Raw genomic sequence first — 18115 nt, 5'->3', positions numbered from 1 at the left:
TAAATAAGCCCTTAGCTGTATACTAAGACAGTTTAGGATCAATTTCCAGGGTCCAACATCAAATTTGGGGTACCACCATTTCATCTTCAAAGTCTCCTCGATTAAATTGCACGGAAAACCTGGGAAACATTCCGGGAGTAATCCTCCGTCCAAGCTGACATTTGGATTGAGGAATGGGGAACTACAAGCAGCAGGGTCTCTCAGCTACATCACAGCCATTGTGCTGGGTGGGAAGGATCTGGAGGGACAAGAGCAGGTCTGCCCATAACTCAGGCTTGATTTGCAGAGGAAGCAGTAGGGTACTTCAGGAGCACAGCAGGGGGTCCTCCTCCAAAGACAGTTCCAGGACATGGTGAATGATTTCTGTGTGGAACTAAAGGCAGCCCTCCTTGACCTCAGCTCTCAAGTGGAGAAAGTCATTGAGAGGAAATACTGGGCTCCTCTCTGGGCCAAACACACCGTATTTAGAGAAGAGGAGGCTGGAGAAAAAACTTACTGTACTGTGAGGTTTTCTATCTTCTTCCAATTCATGTCATCATTGTAGGGGTTCAGGAGACTTGGGTCAAATTCTCCACACATGTCTCTATACAGACCTTCCTCAGAATATATCAATTGGAAAAATGAAATAATATGCCTTAGAACCTTGAGGTTCCTCCATATAAGTAAGCTCCTGAATATGAAGAGAGCCAGAGAGTTCTCCCTAAAGTAACAGCTCTAAAATCCTGCTAGCTGGCCGAGGCACTTAGGAAAATAACAGAATTCCTCCCTGGGAAAACAGTGACTTTGGGGAAAACCCTCAGCTGCACCACAGGGGGTCCTTCATAACAAGCCAGTTTCTTATCTACAATTTGATTGATGTCTCAGATCAAAAATTTTACCTATGTTTCCTGCACATAGGTCTCCCCCAGAAATTCTGGAAAACAGAAACAATAGAGACAGGTAATCAACCTTTCATTGTCAAAAGCTGACTGATAATTGGCGGGAGGGAAGGAGTAGAAGCAGCCCAGCAGCTCCCTCCCAACCTACATCTCTTAGCCATTGTGGTCCCGTGCTGGTGAGATCTGGAGGAGGGACAAGAGCAGGGATCTCCTTACAACACGTTCATAATTTACAGAGGGTGCCTTGGCGTCCTTCAGCTGCACAGCAGGGGATCCTCCTCCCAAGACAGCTCCAGGACCTGGTGAGTGATTTCTGGATATCCCTAAATGCAGCCCTTTCTAAAACCCCACCTTTCAAGACGAGCAAGGGAAGCCATTTAGGGAAACAGTGGGAAGCTCTTTCTGGGGAAACATCGGGAAAAGGAAAGTTGGAAATACTTGGGTGCATTCTAGGACCTCCCATCGCTCTGAGAACTTCTCATCAATGTGGGGTTTTCGAACCCCAGCTGAAATATCACAATGTCTCACACAGAGCCTTCCTCAGGAATATATCACTTGAAATACGGGAAATCTCATATTAGAACAGCAGGAAGTCCTCCTACAGAAACCCCAGTGTACAAACACATAAGTCCTCCTAAACAAACAGCTCTCATCCATGGCAGGCAGACATAGTAAAATAACAAGTCACTCCCTGAGAGAGGGTGTGTGGGAAAACAACTAAGCTGCACAGCAGGGGATCCTGTAACTAAGCCGGATTCTTATCTAGAATTTTGAGTGTCAGAACATCACAGCTCAAAATGTTCCTATATATTTATCTGCCAAATCACTCCCTCAGACACATGGTTGAGCCTTGAAACAATATAACAGATAATTTGTGTCAAAGTCAAAAGCATTATTTGACACTTGGCAGAAGTGGGTGATAGCTGTGTGGCAGAGTTCTCCTCCAGGCATCTTAGGCATTGTTTTGTGTGTGGGAAAGGATCTGGAGAGACAAGACAGGGTCTCACTTACAACACAGAACTCAATTTTCTGAGGTTACCTGGTGAAAAAGAGCTATACAGTGGGGCATCCTCCTCCAAGACAGCTCCAGGACAAGGTGAGTAATTTCTGTATAGCCCTAAAAGACCCCCTCCCTAAACCCCTAACAGGGGCCCATGCAAAGGGAAATGGGAGGCTCCTCCTAAGGAAACAACATCAGGAAATTTAGAGAGAGATACTTGGCTGCACTCTGGGGTTTCTTCTGTCTTACCACAATTCTCCATCAACACTGGGGTTCCAGGAGCCAGCTGGGAATTCTACAAATGCCTGTTTCGTTGTACCTCAGAATATCAATTATAAATGTAGAAGTCTTTGTGTGGGAATTTCAGCAAGTTGTCCTCTATAAGAAGCTCAGAACATGGACAAACATAGAGAGTCCTCCCTAAAACTTGGATTCTCCTCCATGGTGGGCGGGACATCTGAAATATAGTGTGTGTTTTGGGGGATAAATCTCCAACAGAGAGGTCTTACTAGTGGAGTTCTCATCTACAATTTGAGATTCCTGCTTGGCAGTTCCCCTCAAAATTTCCCCTGTTCCTGTGCATAGGCCTCCTCAGAAATGGATTGGAAAACGTGGTAAAAATTGAGAGAATTTGGGTTGTCCTCCTTGGTCAAAAAGCTAGTGAGTGATTTCTGTGGCGGCCCTAAATGCTTAGCCCCTCCTAAAGTCCAAGATCACAAATCGAGATGGGAAACACTTGGGAAATAATCGGGCTTTTCTAAGGAGCAGTATCAGGAAGGGAGAGTTGGAAGAAATACTTAGTGCACTCTAGAGATTCCTCCATCATATGCCAATTCTCATCAACATTCTGGAGTTCCTGAGAATCCCAGCTGGAAATTCTCCACAAATGTCTCTATATACACATTCCTCAAATATATCAATTGGAAATATGGGGAAATCTGATGTACCACAGCAGGGAGTCTTCCTATAGGGAAAGCTCCCAAATATGGAAGATAGAGAGTCTCCCTGGCTCCACTTGGCAATCCATGGCAAGCCAGAATGCTTGGGAAAATAACATGAATAATTCCTCCCTGGGAAAAAAGTGTCTTGAGGAAAACCTTCCAGCTTTTGCCACCGAGATCCCTCGAAACACTAAGCCAGTTCTCATCTACAATTTGGGGTCAGAGCATCACAGCTCAAAATTTTCCCCATGTTTGTTCCTCTGCATAGGTCTCCCTGAGACACATGGATAGGAAAACCACAAGGAAACATTCAGTAGAACAGGTAATCTGCCTAGTCAAAGTGGTTCATGGACGTGGCGGAAGGGGAGTAAATCATAGCAGGGGTCTCCCTCCCAAGCTATATCTTAGCCATTCTGGTGGGTGTAGGAAGGGATCTGGAGGGACAAGAGCAGGGGTCTCCTTACCCAAAGCGCCTAATTTTCAGAGAGTGCCTTGGCAGCATTCAGCTGCACTGCAGGGGGTCCTCCTCCCAAGACAGCTCGGGACCTGGTAGTGTTGATTTCGTTGTGTAAATGGTTGCCTCCTGAAACCCTGCTCTGAAAGTGAGCAAGGGAAAGGCCGTTAGAAATTCTCAGGGCTCCTCCCTGAAACAGCATATAAGGAAAGAAAGGAGAGTTGGAGAGAAATAGTTACTGCCCTCTGGGGTTTCTTCCATCATATAATTCTCATCAACATTGTGGAGTTCTGGAGATCCCCAGCTGGAAATTCTCCCACAAATGCCTGTAGATCTTCCTCAGAATATATCAATAATAAATATGGGGAAATCTTATAGAGAACATGAGGTCCTCCTATATGAAACTCGGAACATGGACAAATATCTAAGGTCTCCTCCCTAAACAGGCCTCATCCATGGGACCGAGACACTTGAGGAAAGAACAATTCCTCCCAGGGGAAGAAGAATTGTCTTGGAAAAAAACTCTCAGCTGCACAGCAGGTAATTCCTCCACACTAATGATTCTCATCTAGTTTGAGGGTCTAGAGCATCATAGCTCAAAATTTTCCCTATGTTCATCTTCATAGGTCTCCCTCAGACAAATTCATTGGAAAACTTGGGAAACCTTCAAGAGAACAGGTAATCTGCCATAGTCAAAGAAGCTGACACTTGGCTTGAAGAAGAGTGAAGTATGAAGCAGCCCAGCAGAAGAACTCTCCCCAATAGATCTCTCAACCATTGTGGTGGGTGTGGGGAATGAATCTGGAGGGGAAAAGTCAGGATCCTTACCAACACATCCACGGTGCAGAGGTGCTCATGGTGGCCTTCATCTGTATAACAGGGGGTCGTCCTCCAAAGACAGCTCCAGGACATGGGGAGTGATTTCTGTGTAGCCCAAAATTTGGGCCTCCCTTCTTTAATACCCTAGAAAATCTTAGATCCATTTTGTTGTTTATCTTGTTATGGTGTTACGTGTGAGTCCATGCCCAATTTCTGCCATACTAATTTACAGTTTTCCCAGCAATTTTGGTTGAATAATGAATTCTTGTCTCAAAAGTTGGGATCTTTGGCTTTGTCAACAGTAGATTATTAAAGTTGACTATTCTGGTTTGTGAACCTTAACTGTTCCACTGATCAACTAATCTATTTCTTAGCAAATCGTTTTGATAACATATAATATAGTTTTAGGTCCCAGGTACAGCAAGGCCACTTTCATTTGATTTTTTTTTCATTAGTTCCCTTGCAGTTCTTGACCTTTTGTTTTTCCATATGAATTTTGTTGTTATTTTTCTAGATCATTAAAATATTTCTTGGGAGTCGGATTGGTTTAGCACTAAATAAATAGACTAGATTAGGGAGTATCGTCATCTTGATTATTTTCGCTCGACCTATCCAAGAGCACGTCATATTTTCCCAATTATTTAAATCTGACTTTATTTGTGTAGAAAGTGTTTTGTCATTGTGCTCATATAATTCCTGACTGTCCTTTGGTAGATGGATTCCCAAGTATTTTATGCCGTCAACATTTATTCTGAATGGAATTTCTCTTTGTGTCTCTTGCTGTTGGATTTTCTTGGTGATGTATAAAAATGCAGAGTATTTATGGGGATTTATTTTTGTATCCTGCCACTTTGCTAAAGCTATAAATTTTTTAAAATTGCTTTTTATTAGAATCTCTGGGGTTTTCTAAGTATACCATCATATCATCTGCAGAGTGGTTTGGTTTGGTGGTGGGTGTAAAGGATGGCAAGACCAGGGGTCTCCCTATTGCTGGGGCCCTAATTTTCATAGGTTGCAGTGGCCTTCTTCATTACTAGCAGGGGTTCTCCTCCAAGGGTGGCTCCCAGGACATGGTGAGTATTGATTTCTGTGGCAGCACTAAGGCAGCCCTCCTAGCCCAGCTTTCAAGGACCTTAAGGGGAGACATTTGGGAAATATGGGAGGGCCTCCTCCTAGGAAAACTTTCATTATGAAGAAAGGAAAAGAATTGGAGAGAAAAACTTGCCTCTGGCGTTCCTCCATCATATACTGATTCTCAAAAACATTGTGTGTGGGGTTCCCAAGAATGCCAGCTGGAAATTCTCACACATGTCTCTAGACAGACAACTACTGAGAATATCAATTGGAAAATGAGCCGTGTCTGCAGAACAGCAGAGGATTCCTCAACCCTCTAAATAAAACTCCTAGATAACAAAACACAGAGTTCTCCCTGAGCAACAGCTCCCTAATCTATAGCTGGTAGAGGCATAGGAAAATGTAATTCCTCCCTGGAAAACAGTGACTTTGGGGCCTCAGCTGCTACAGGGGTCAGCCACTAAACCCGGTTCTCATGTGATTGGACTCTCCAGAACATCACAGCTCATCTATTCCCTATGTTCATGTGCTGGTCTCTCTCAGAACATATGGACTGGAAACCTGGGTAAACATTCAAGAGACAGTGTGCTCTATGATCAAGAAGCTGACTGACATGGCGGCTAAGGAAGAACTGAAGCAGCCCAGCAGAGGCCTCCTCCCAAGCTACATCTTAGGCATTGTATTGGCTGTGGGAGAGGAACTGGAGTGACAGATTCAGGGTCTCCTTCTACCAACACAATTCTAATTTTCAGAGGGTTGCAGTAGAAAAACCCACAACTGCAGCGGGTGTGCCTCCTCAAGACAGCTCCAAGACAAGGCTGAGTAATTTCTGTATATCTCGCCTCCTAAACCCCCTAACAGGGAGACCCTTAGGGAAATAGTGGGAGGGCTCCTTGCTAAGGAAACACTGTCAGGAGAAAGGGAGGGGTGGAGAAAGCAGTTGTAGCTTGCACTCTAGGGGTTCTTCCATCACATGCAAGTTCTCATCAACACTGCAAGAATTCCAGAGAGAAACCCAGTTGGAAATTCTCACAAATGCCTGTTTAGACACTTCCTCAGAATATCAATTACAAATATGGGGAAGTCTTGTGTAGAACAACCAGGGGGTCCTCTCTTATAAGAGCTCAGAACATGGACAAACATAGAAGTCCTCCCCCTAAAGCAGTTCTCCTCCGCGGTGAGGCAGAGATTTATCTCAGGAAATAGACAATGTTTGGGGGAAAAATCTCAGCTCTTGTGAGAGATCACCCTCACTAGTGGGTTCTCATCTACAATTTGAGGGTCTTAATGTCAATCGCAAAATTTTCTAATTTCATGTGCATAGGTTTCCCTCAGAGAAATGGATGAAAACGTGGTAAAATTGAAGAACAGGTAATCCTCCTCCAGTCAAAAGGCTAACTGACACTTATCTGGATGAAGGCGGTAAGTGACACAGCCAAACAAGGGTCTCCCTCCCAAGCTAGATCTTAGCCATTGTGGTGGCTGTTGAGGGGGTCTGGAGAGACAAGAGCAGGAGCTTCCTTACCAACACGGGCCTAATATCAATGAAGATTGCAGCAGCCTTCATCTACTGCCGGGTCCTCCTCCCAAGACATGCAGGACATGGTGATGATTTCTGGGAAGTAATTACTAAGCTAGCTACTTGGCTATAAGATCAAGCAATAGGAGACAATTAGAAATACTGGGCTCCTCCTAGAAACACACCATTGTTGGGAGAGAAAGGGAGAGTTGGAGAGAAATAATTACTGCACTCTAGGGATTCCTCCAACATATACCAATTCTCATCAATATTCTGGAACTCCAGAGAACCCCAGGGGGAAATTCTCCACACATGTCTCTACACAGTCCTTCCTCAGAATATATCAATTGGAATATTAGGAAATCTTTGGTAGAAAGCAGAGTTCACTTCTATGGAGAAGCCCCCATGTGGGTTCTCATCCCCAATTTCAGGGTCCAGAGCATCACAGCTCAAAATTTTCCCTGTATTCACCTGCATATGTCTCCCTTATAAAAATTCTTTAGAAAAGCTGAGAAACAATCAATAGCACAGGTAATCCTCCCTAGTCAAAGAAGCTAACTGACACTTGCCTTGAGGAAGGGGGTAAGTGAAGCACCCCAGCAGGGGTCTCCCTCCCAACCTACATCTTAGCCACTGTGGTGGGTGTGGGAAGGGATATGGAGGAGAAGAAAGGGCAATCTCACCAACACAGGCGGGCCTGGTACATTTTCAGAGGGTGTGGTGGCGTTCTTCAACTACACATCACAGGGGTTCTCTTCCAAGACAGCTCAGGACATTGTGGTGATTTCTGTAATACCTAAATGTGGGCTTCCCCTTGTTTATGCCTAAATCGTGGACCCATTTTGATCTTACTTTGGTATACGGTGTTAACTGTGGGTCCAGGCCCAATTTCTTCCATACTAATTTCCAGTTATCCCAGCAGTTTTTGTCAAATAATGAATTCTTATCCGAAAAGGTGGGATATTTGGGTTTGTCAAACACTACATTACTTATAGTCATTGACTATTCTGTCTTGTGAACCTAGCTCATTCCACTGATCAGTTAGTCTATTTCTTAGCCAATACCAAGTGGTTTTGGTGACCACTGCTTTATAATATCGTTTTAGATCAGGTACAGCTGGGCCACCTTCATTTGATTTTTTTTTTCATTTATTCCCTTGAGATTCTCCACCTTTTATTATTCCATATGAATTTTGTTGTTATTTTTTGTAGATCATTAAAATAGTTTCTTGGGAGTTTGATGATTTAGCACTAAATAAATACATTACTTTAGGGAGTATCGTCATCTTGATTATATTCGCTCGGCCTATCAAAGAGCACTTCATATTTTCCCGTGTTAAGGTGACTTTTATTTGTGTGGAAGTTTTTTTGTCATTTGCTCATATAATTCCTGACTTTCCTTTGGTGAATGGATTCCCAAGTATTTATGCTGTCGACAGTTATTCTGAATGGAATTTCTCTTTATATCTTGCTGTTGGATTTTGTTGGTGAGTATAAAATGTAAGGATTTATCAAGGTTATTTTGTAGATCTGTGAAAAGGGATCTTTCAAAGTTCATCGGAACCTATTCAAAATTGACCACTTATATTAGGCATAAGACCTCAAAATTAAATGCAAGAAAGCAGAAATAGTAGTACTTTCTTTTCAGATCATGATACTGGCAAAAACTACATTCAACAAAAAGTTAGGGGAAATAGACCAAAGTAATTGGAAACTAAACCGTCTCATCTTAAAGAATGATTGGGTAGGCAGCAAAATTATAGATACAATTAATAATTCCTCGAAGATAATGACAATGATGAGACGTCATACAAATTGTAAGGATGCAGCCAAAGCAGTAATAAGAGGGGAATTTTATATCCTTAGAAACACTTGAATAAAAACAGAGAAAGAAAAGATTAATAGTGGGCTTGCAACTAAAAACTAAAAAGACCAAATTAAACCCCCAATAAAATACTAAATTGAGAATTCTAAAATTAAAAGGAGAAATTACAAAATATTGAAAGTAAAAACTATTGAACTAATTAATAAAAACTAAGAGTTGGTTCTATGAAAAGCCAATAAGATAGCCTTTGGTGAAATCTGATTGAAAAAGGGAGGGAGGAAAATGAAATTAGTAGTCTCTTAAAAATGAAAAGGAGAACTTTCTCCACCATGTGAAGAGAAATTAGAAATAATAAGGAGTTATTTTTGCTCAACTATGCCAATAAATTTGATAACTAAGTGAAATGGATGACTACCTCCAAAAATATAGACTTCCCAGACTAACAACAGGATGAAGTAAATTGTAATAGTCCCATTTCAGAAAAAGAAATAGAACAGACAATTAAACAACTCTAAGAAAAAAATCCCCCAGGACCAGATGGATTTACATGTGAATTTTACCAAATATTTGAAAGTAATTGGCCCCAATGCTATATAAATTATTTGATAAAATAGGGAATGAGAGTCCTGCAAATTCCTTCTTATTACAGACATATGAGTACTGGTACCCAAACTGATCATATTGTGGTGGGTGTGGGAAGGGATCTGGAGGGACAACACCAGGGGTCTCGTTACCAACAGAGGCCTAATTTGCAGAGGGAGCATCGGTGGCCTTCAGCTGCACAGCAGGGGGTCCTCCTCCAAAGACAGCTTCAGGACATGGTGAGTCATTTCTGTGCAGCCCTAAATGCAGCCCTCCCTCAAAGCCCAGCTCTGAAGCCAATCAAGGGGAGACACTTAGGGAAATACTGGGTCTCCTTCCTAGGGAAAAAGCATTGGGAAAGGGAGAGTTGGAGGGAAATACTTACTGCACTCTAGGGGTTCCTCCATCACATACCAATTCTCACAAACACTGTGGGTTCCAGAGAACCCAAGCTGGAAATTCTCCACAAATGCCTGTTTAGACCTTCCTCAGAATATACCAATGACAAATATGGGGAAATCTTCTATGGAACAGCTGGGGGTGTTCAATACTAAGCGAGTTCTCATCCACAATTTGAGGGTCCAGAGCATCACAGCTCAAAATTTTCCCTATATTCACGTACATAGGTCTCCCTCAGACACATGGATTGGAAAACCTGGGAAACACGATATTAGAATAGTGTCCTCCATGAGTAAAGCTAACTGACACTTGGCTTCATGAAGAGGCTGAAGCAGCAGGGTCTCCCTCCCAAGCTAGATCTTGCTTCATTGAGATAGGTGTGGAAAGGAATGAGAGGACAGAGCAAGGGTGTTTCTTGCAACACAGGCCCTAATTGCAGAGGGTGCCTTGGCGGCGTTCATCTGCACAGCAGGGGGTCCTCCTCCAAAGGCAGCTCAGGACATGGTGAGTGATTGCTGTAAAGCCCTAAATGCAGCCCTCCCTAAATGCCCAGCTCTAGGTCCCACCAAGGGAGACACGGACATACTGAGAGGGATCACTCTAGGAAACAGTATCACAAAAGGAAGAATTGAAGAGAAATACTTACTGTACTCTAGGGGTTCCTCCATCATATACCAATTCCAAAAAGCATAGTGGGGTTCCAGAGAATGCCACCTAAAATTCTGCAGAGATGAGAAAATATCAATGACAAATATGGGGAAATCTACTGTAGAACAGTGGGGAGTCCTCCACTGTAAGGTCCCAGAATCTACATTAGAGGCTTCCCTGAGCAGCACAGCAGGAGTTCTCCCTACTGAGCCAGCTTGAATCCATTGTGATGGGGAAAGGGAAGGGATCCAGAGGGACATGACAAGAGGGGTCCCGTCCAAGAAAGGACTTCTTCCCAGGGTTCATGGCCAGGCCCCTAAACTGCACAGCAGGGCATCCTCCTATACAAAAAGCTTCTGAACATGAAAAAACATAGAGAGTCCTCCCTAAAGCAGCAGCTCTCATCCATGGAGGGCAGAGACACTTGGGAAATAACAGAATTCATCCCCAGGGAAACAGTGTCTTGGGGAAAAAAAATCCTCAGGTGAACAGCAGGGGTCCTCCATGCGAAACCAGTATTCAGGTAGAATTTGAGGGTTCAGAGCATTAAAGCTCAAAATGTTCCCTATGTTCCTCTGCACAGGTCTCTCTCAGAACATATGGACTGGAAAACCTAGTAAACATTCAAGAGATCAGGTAATCCGCCATAGTCCAAGAATCTGACACTTGGCTTGAAGAAAGGTGTAAGTGAAGCAGTCCAGGAGGGGTCTCCCTCCCAAGCTAGATCTCTGACATTGTGGTGGGTGTGGGAAGGGATCTGGAGGGAGAAGGCCAGGGGTCTCCTTACCAACACATCCCTAATTTTCAGAGGGTGCCATGGCGGCCTTCAGCTGCACAGCAGGGGGTTCTCTTCCAAAGACAGCTCCAGGACATGGTGAGTGATATCTGGGTAGAACTAAAGGACGCTCTCCCTTAGAGCCCAGCTCTCATGTGAGGGGAGACGCCAGAAAGACAAAACTCCTCTAGGGAAACAGCATCTGGAAACAGAGTCTCAGAGAAATGCTTAGCTGCCCTCGAGGGCATCCTCCTCATTATACCAATTCTCCTCAATACTGACGGCTTCCAGAGCATCCCAGCCATACATTCTCCTCATATATCTCTGAATGGCTCTTCCACAATATATATATTTATTAGAAATACTGCCAGAAATCACCTCAGCACAGCAGGGAGTCCTCCCATCTAAAGTAAGCCCATCCTCCTTGGAAGCTTCCCCAAGCAGCCTACCACGGGTCCTCCCCGCTCAACTTGAATCAGTTAATAGTGGAGAATGGGGGCAGAGATTCAGGAATACAATGAGGGTTCTGCCTTCCATTATAGGTCGTTCCCCAGAGTTCCTGGCCAGTCCTCAACTGCATGCCTGGGATCCTCCTTTTACAGAAGCTCCGGGTCAATGAGCGTGATTCCTGCACAGCATGGAGGGAGAGTCCTCCCTCAAGAATCTCCTCTCATGCCTAGCAGGGGGAGATGCTTAGGAAATAACAGGGGCCCTTCCCAGAAAAGCTCTGCATTGGGGTCTACTCTTACCTACCCAGCAGGGGGACCCCATACTAAACACGTTCTCATCTACAATTTAAGGTAGCTAGAGCACCAGAGCTCAAAGTTCTCCCTACATGAATCAGCACAGGTGGCCCTTGGAATAACCCTTTGAAACATTTGAGAAACATTCAGCAGAACAGCAGGTAATTCCCCACAGTCAGAGAAGCAAAGGAATGATGGGTCTGAGCAGAGGGGACAAAGTGAAGCGGCCTAGCTGGGGTCTCTCTCCCAAGCTAGATCTTGGCCATGGTGGTGGATGTGGGAAGGGATGTGGAAAGAGAAGGCCAGGGGTCTTCTTACCAACATGGGCCTAATTTTCAGAAGGTCTGGTGGCAGCCTTCATCTGCACCGCAGGGGGTCCCCCTCTAAAGACAGCTCCAGGACATGGTGAGTGATTTCTCTTAGCCCTAAATGCAGCCCTCCCTAAAAGCCCAGCTCTGAAGGCCAGTAAGGAGAAACTTTTAGTAAAATAATGAGGTTCCTAACAAAGGAAAGAGCATTGAGAAAGGGAGAGTTGGAGAGAAATACTGAGCTCTAGTGATTTCTCCATCACATACCAATTCTCATCAACATTGTAGAGTTCCAGAGAACTTCAGATGGAAATTCTCCTTAAATGCCTGTATAGCACTCTTTCTCACAATATATCAATTATAAATATGGGGAAAGCCCCATATATTCAGCAGGGGGTCCTCCTATAAGCAAAGCTCCAGAACATGGGCAAACATAGAGAGTCCTCCCTAAAGCAACAGCTCTAATCTATGGCAGGTAGAGACACTTATGGAAATAACAGAATTCCTCCCCGGGGAAACAGTGTGTTGGGGAAAAAGCGTTAGCTGTGGACACTCAGCCAGTTCTCATCAACAATTTGAGCCTCCAGAGCATCACAGCTCAAAATTTTCCCGGTATTCATCTTCATAGGTCTCCCTCAGAAAAATTCATTGGGTAACCTGGGAAAGCATCAATAGAACAGGTAATCCTTCATATTCAAAGGAGCTAAATGACACTTGGCTTGATGAAGAGGGGCGACAGCCAACAGGTGTGTCTTACTCCAAGTTAGATCTCTTACCCACTGTGGTGGGTGTGGGAAGAATTTTCTGGAGGAAATGGGTCTCCTTACCAACATGCCTAATTTTCAGGAGGTGCAGTGGCGGCCTTCATCTACACTGACAGGGGTCCTCCTCCCAAGACACCTCCAGGACTGTGGTGGCAGGTGATTTCTGTATGTGAACTAAAGGCAGTCTAGCTCAAGTCGAAGGCAAAGAGCCGTTGAAATACTGGGACTCCTCCCTACGGAAACAGCATCAGGAAAGGGAGGTTGGAGAGAAAAAGCTTACCTTACACAAGTTGCTCCATCACATACCAGTTCCCATCAACACTGCGGGGTTCCAGAAAACTTCAGATGGAAATTCTCCACAAATTCATGAATGGATCTTCCTTGGAATATATCAATGGGGAATTCAGGGAAATCTTCTGCAGAACAGCAGGAGGTCCTCCAGTCTAAAGTAACGCAGTCCACACTGGAGCCTCCCTGAGCAGCACAGCAGGGGTTCTCCCTACTCAGCCAGTTTGAATCCATTGTGGTGGGGAAGGGGAAGGGAGCCAGAGCGACATGACAAGGGGTCTCCCTTCCAATATAGGTTTTGTTCGCAGAGTTCCTGGCCCTCTACTGCACAGAATGGCATCCTCCTTACACAGAAGCTCCAGAACATAGCGATTCCTGTGTAGCACAAAGAGAAGTCCTCCCTAAACAACAACACTTGTCCCTGAAGGGAGGAAATGTTTAGGAAAATAGCTGGGGTCCTCCACAGGGAAACCTTACATGTACATCAAGGAGTCTTCCTTACTAATCCCGTTCTCACCTATAATTTGGGGGTCCAGAGGATGACTGAACCTCAAAATTCTCTCTCTCTGCCTCTCTCTCTCTTCTATATAGATATATTTACATAGGTAATCCTCCTAGTCAAAAAGCTGACACTTAGCTTGAGGAATGGGGAAACTGAGGCAGCCCAGTGGGGGTCTCCCTCCCAAGCTAGTTCTTAGCCATTGTGGTAGGTGTGAGAAGGGATCTGGAGGGACAAGAGTAGGGGTCTCCTTACCCACATGGGCCTGATTTGCAGAGGGAACAGTAGGGTCCTTTGGCTGCACAGCAGGGGGGCCTCCTCCAAAGACAGCTGCAGTGCAGGGGGAACGAAGTGAAGCAGCGCAGCAGGGGTCTCCCTCCCAAGCTACATCTTAGCCATTGTGGTAGGTATGGGAAGGAATCTGGAGGGACAAGAGCAGGGGTCTCGGTACTAACATGCCTAATTTTCAGAGGGTGCGGTGGCGTTCTTCAGCTGCACAGCAGTGGGTTCCCTTCCAAAGACAGCTCCAGGACGTGGTGAGCATTTTGATCTTATCTTGGTGTACGGCGTTAAGTGTGGGTCCCTACCTAATTTCTGCCATACTAATTTTCAGTCTTCCCAGCAGTTTTTGGCAAATAATGAATTCTTATCCCAAAAGTTGGGATCTTTTGGTTTGTCAAACACTAGACTGTTATAGTTGACTATTCTGGCTTTTGAACCTGACCTGTTGCACTGATCAAGTAATCTATTTCTTAGCCAATACCAAATGGTTTTGGTGACTGCTACTTTATAATATAGTTTTATATCTGGCAGAGCTAGACCACCTTAATTTGATTTTTTTCATTAGTTCCCTTGCAATTCTTGACCTTTTGTTCTTCCATATAAATTTGGTTGTTATTTTTTCTAGATCATTAAAATGTTTTCTTGGGAGTCGGATTGGTTTAGCACTAAATAAATAGATTAGTTTAGGGAGTATCATCATCTTGATTATATTCGCTCGGCCCATCCAAGAGCACTTCATATTTTCCCAATTATTTAAGTCTGACTTTATTTGTTTGGAAAGTTTTTGTCATTTTGCTCATATAATTCCTGACTTTCCTTTGGTAGATGGATTCCCAAGTATTTTATGCTGTTGACAGTTATTCTGAACCGAATTTCTCTTTCTATCTCTTGCTGTTGGATTTTGTTGGTGATGTATAAAAATGCTGAGGATTTATGGGGGTTTATTTTGTATCCTGCAACTTTGCTAACTTTATGAATTATTTCTAATAACTTTTTAGTAGAATCTCTGGGGTTCTCTACATATACCATCATGTCATCTGCAAAGAGTGATAATTTGGTTTCCTCGTTGCCCACTGTAATTTCGTTAATCTCTAAGCCATTTTGGTAGATGTGAAAAGGGACCTCAAAAGACAAAACCAGGGGTCTCCTGACTAACACGGGGCTCATTTTCAGAGGGTGCAGTGGCAGCCTTCATCTGCACAGCAGGGGGTCCTCCTCCAAAGACAGCTCCAGGACATGGTGAGTGGTTTCTGTGTAGCCCTAAAAGTCCTCCCTAAAACACCAGCTCTCACAGCCAGCAAAGGGAAACTCTTAGAGAAATAATAGGGCTTCTCCATAGGGAACCTGGATCAGGAAAGGGAGAGTTGGAGAGAAAAACTTTCTGTACTCGAGGGTTTCTTCCATCATATTCCAATTCTCATCAACATTGTGGAGGTCTAAAGATCCCCACCTGGAAACTCTGCACAAATGCCTGTATAGATCTTCCTCAGAATATATCGATTACAAATATGTGGAAATCATCTGTAGAACAGCAGGGATTCTTCCTGTATGGAAGGCTCCAGAACATGGACAACCATAGAGAGTCCTCCCTAAAGCACCAGCTCTCATTCATGGCGGGTAGAGAAACGTAGCAAAATAACAGAATTCCTCCCCACAGAAACAGTGTGTTTAGGGCAAACCCTTAGCTGAATACTAAGACAGTTTTAATCCGAAATTTCAGGGTCCAGAGCATCCCAGTCCAAAATTTTCCCTATATTCATCTTCAAAAGTCTCCCTCAGATAAATTGCCTGGAAAACCTGGGAAACATTCAAGAGATCAGGTAATCCTCCAGAGTCCAAGAAGCTGACTGACATTTGGCTTGAGGAATGGGGGAACTGAAGCAGCCCAGCAGGGGTCTCCCTCCCAAGCTAGATAGTAGCCATTGTGGTGTGTGTTGGAAGGGATCTGGAGGGACAAGAATAGCGGTCTCCTTACCCACATGGGCCTGATTTGCAGAGGGAATAGTAGGGTCCTTTGGCTGAACATCAGGGGGGGCCTCCTCCAAAGACAGCTCCAGGACGTGGTGAGCATTTTGATCTTATCTTGGCGTACGGCGTTAAGTGTGGGTCCCTACCTAATTTCTGCCGTACTAATTTTCAGTCTTCCCAGCAGTTTTTGGCAAATAATGAATTCTTATCCCAAAAGTTGGGATCTTTTGGTTTGTCAAACACTAGACTGTTATAGTTGACTATTCTGGCTTTTGAACCTGACCTGTTGCACTGATCAAGTAATCTATTTCTTAGCCAATACCAAATGGTTTTGGTGAGTGCTACTTTATAATATAGTTTTATATCTGGCAGAGCTAGACCACCTTAATTTGATTTTTTTCATTAGTTCCCTTGCAATTCTTGACCTTTTGTTCTTCCATATAAATTTGGTTGTTATTTTTTCTAGATCATTAAAATGTTTTCTTGGGAGTCGGATTGGTTTAGCACTAAATAAATAGATTAGTTTAGGGAGTATCATCATCTTGATTATATTTGCTCGGCCTATCCAAGAGCACTTCATATTTTCCCAATTATTTAAGTCTGACTTTATTTGTGTGGAAAGTTTTTTGTCATTTTGCTCATATAATTCCTGACTTTCCTTTGGTAGATGGATTCCCAAGTATTTTATGCTGTCGACAGTTATTCTGAATGGAATTTCTCTTTGTATCTCTTGCTGTTGGATTTTGTTGGTGATGTATAAAAATGCTGAAGATTTATGGGGGTTTATTTTGTATCCTGCAACTTTGCTAACTTTATGAATTATTTCTAATAACTTTTTAGTAGAATCTCTGGGGTTCTCTACATATACCATCATGTCATCTGCAAAGAGTGATAATTTGGTTTCCTAGTTGCCCACTGTAATTTCTTTAATCTCTTAGCCATTTTGGTGGATGTGAAAAGGGATCTCAAAAGACAAAACCAGGGGTCTCCTGACTAACACGGGGCTAATTTTCAGAGGGTGCAGTGGCAGCCTTCATCTGCACAGCAGGGGGTCCTCCTCCAAAGACAGCTCCAGGACATGGTGAGTGGTTTCTGTGTAGCCCTAAAAGTCCTCCCTAAAACACCAGCTCTCACAGCCAGCAAAGGGAAACTCTTAGAGAAATAATAGGGCTTCTCCATAGGGAACCTGGATCAGGAAAGGGAGAGTTGGAGAGAAAAACTTTCTGTACTCGAGGGTTTCTTCCATCATATTCCAATTCTCATCAACATTGTGGAGGTCTAGAGATCCCCACCTGGAAATTCTGCACAAATGCCTGTATAGATCTTCCTCAGAATATATCGATTACAAATATGAGGAAATCATCTGTAGAACAGCAGGGACTCCTCCAGTATGGAAGGCTCCAGAACATGGACAACCATAGAGAGTCCTCCCTAAAGCACCAGCTCTCATCCATGGCGGGCAGAGAAATTTAGCAAAATAACAGAATTCCTCCCCACCGAAACAGTGTGTTTAGGGAAAACCCTTAACTGAATACTAAGAAACTTTTCAACTGAAATTTCAGGGTCCAGAGCATCACAGGCCAAAATTTTCCCTATATTCATCTTCAAAAGTCTCCCTCAGATAAATTGACTGGAAAACCTGGGAAACATTCAAGAGATCAGGTAATTCTCTGGAGTCAAAGAAGCTAATTGACATTTGGCTTGACTAAGGGAAGAACTGAAGCAGGCCAGCAGGGGTTCTCCCTCCCAAGCTAGATATTAGCCATTGTGGTGGGTGTTGGAAGGGATCTGGAGGGACAAGAATAGGGGTCTCCTTACCCACATGGGCCTGATTTGCAGAGGGAGCAGTAGGGTCCTTTGGCTGCACAGCAGGGGGGCCTCCTCCAAAGACAGCTGCAGTGCAGGGGGAACGAAGTGAAGCAGCGCAGCAGGGGTCTCCCTCCCAAGCTACATCTTAGCCATTGTGGTAGGTGTGGGAAGGAATCTGGAGGGACAAGAGCAGGGGTCTCGGTACTAACATGCCTAATTTTCAGAGGGTGCGGTGGCGTTCTTCAGCTGCACAGTAGTGGGTTCTCTTCCAAAGACAGCTCCAGGACGTGGTGAGCATTTTGATCTTATCTTGGTATACGGCGTTAAGTGTGGGTCCCTACCTAATTTCTGCCGTACTAATTTTCAGTCTTCCCAGCAGTTTTTGGCAAATAATGAATTCTTATCCCAAAAGTTGGGATCTTTTGGTTTGTCAGACACTAGACTGTTATAGTTGACTATTCTGGCTTTTGAACCTGACCTGTTGCACTGATCAAGTAATCTATTTCTTTGCCAGTACCAAATGGTTTTGGTGACTGCTACT

The 18115-nt window shown here is 44.0% G+C and overlaps 1 protein-coding gene across 1 annotated transcript in view; it reads left to right on the top strand.

Annotated features, from left to right (window-relative positions):
• Positions 1-10911: 10911 nt before the first annotated feature.
• LOC116420390 overlaps positions 10912-18115 on the top strand; it is a 29128-nt gene continuing 21924 nt past the window's right edge. Inside the window, exon 1 of the mRNA XM_031945227.1 lies at positions 10912-11012. The gene's annotated coding sequence lies outside the window, so the exon portion shown is untranslated. The remainder of the gene's footprint in view (positions 11013-18115) is intronic.

The sequence above is a fragment of the Sarcophilus harrisii genome, chromosome X, assembly GCF_902635505.1.
Source record: "Sarcophilus harrisii chromosome X, mSarHar1.11, whole genome shotgun sequence".
NCBI lineage: Eukaryota > Metazoa > Chordata > Mammalia > Dasyuromorphia > Dasyuridae > Sarcophilus > Sarcophilus harrisii.
Note: the sequence above shows the minus strand (reverse complement) of the source record. Positions and strands in the feature narration are given on the sequence as shown.